This window comes from Mandrillus leucophaeus, unplaced genomic scaffold, assembly GCF_000951045.1.
Source record: "Mandrillus leucophaeus isolate KB7577 unplaced genomic scaffold, Mleu.le_1.0 Scaffold861, whole genome shotgun sequence".
Classification (NCBI taxonomy): domain Eukaryota; kingdom Metazoa; phylum Chordata; class Mammalia; order Primates; family Cercopithecidae; genus Mandrillus; species Mandrillus leucophaeus.
The window spans coordinates 45,265-46,817 of NW_012109375.1; positions in this window are offsets into that span (position 1 = coordinate 45,265).

The window sequence follows — 1,553 nt, forward strand, 5'->3', positions numbered from 1 at the left end:
AAGCTCAACAAATCCAGAAAACAAAACTAGAAGAAATGAGTAAATTCCTGGAAACATACATTCTCCCAAGATTGAACTAGGAGAAAACTGAAATCCTGGAACAGACCATAAAGAGTTTTGAAATTGAATTGATAATAAAAAGCCAACCAACCAGAAAAAGGCCCGGAACAGGTGGATTCATTGCTAAATTCTTCTATAATGAAGAGCTGATAATAATTCTACTGAAATTATTCCAAAAACTTGAGGAGGAAGGACTCCACCCTAACTCATATTAAGAGGCCAGCATCATTCTGATACCAAAACCTGGCAGAGACATACAACATAAAAAGAAAACTTCAGGCCAATATGCCTGATGAACATAGATACAAAACTCCTCAGCAATAAACTAGGAAATCCAACCCAGCAGCACATCAAAAAGCCAATGCACCATGAGCAAGTAGGCTTCATTCCTGGGATGCAAGGTTGGTTCAACATACATTATACGATTCATCACATAAATTTAACTAAAACTGAAAACATGATTATCTCAATAGATGCAGAAAAGGCTTTTGATAAAATTCAACATCACTTCATGTTAAAAAAACTCCCAGCAAACTACACACCAAAGGAACATACCTCAAAATAATAAGAGCTATCTATGACAAACCCACAGCCAGTATCATATGGAATGGGCAAAAGCTGGAAGCATTCCCCCTAAAAACTGGTAAAAGAACAAAACAATAAATTACACTTCAATAACACTTTTAAAAAATTGCTCCTCAAAGACATTGGTAAGAGAAAGAAAAGACAAGCCATATTTAAGGAGAAAATGTTTGGAAATTATAGATCTGATATAAAGGACCTCTGTCTACAACACTAAGGGAACTCTCAAAATTTATTAATAAAGAGACAATCAAACTTTCAAGTGAATAAAAGATTTGCAGAGATATTCAGCAAAGAAGATATATGGAAGGCACATAACAATATGACAAGGTATTCGATATCATTAGTCATTAGGCAAGTGCAAATTTAAACCACTGTATACCAAGTAAAATGACTAAAGTTAAAAGAATCACCATTCCACATATTGGCAAAGATGTATGGAAACAAAAACTCTCATACACTGCTGATGGGAATGTGAAAGTTTACAAGCACTTTATAAACAGTTTAGCAGCTTCTTAAAATAGTAAACCTGTACCTACCATATGATACTGCTATTTCACCCAAATGAAAGGAAAGGATATGTCCATACAGATTCGTTGACAAAAGCTTTAGTTTTATAACCAGAAGCCATCCAAATCCATGAACAGATGAATAAATAAAATAAATTGTGATATATTCATCACATGGAATATTAGCAGTATAACACAGTGATCTATTAATACACATGACAACATGGCTACATCTCAAAATAATTATTCTGAATTAAAAAATCAAACCAAAATAATTTACATAGTGTATAATTCTATTTATAGAAAACTTAATCTATTATGATAGAAAGCCAACCAGTAGTTGTCTGAGGTGGGGTAGAAAGGTGAGGGAGGAATTACTAGTGATGCAAGGACACTTTGGAA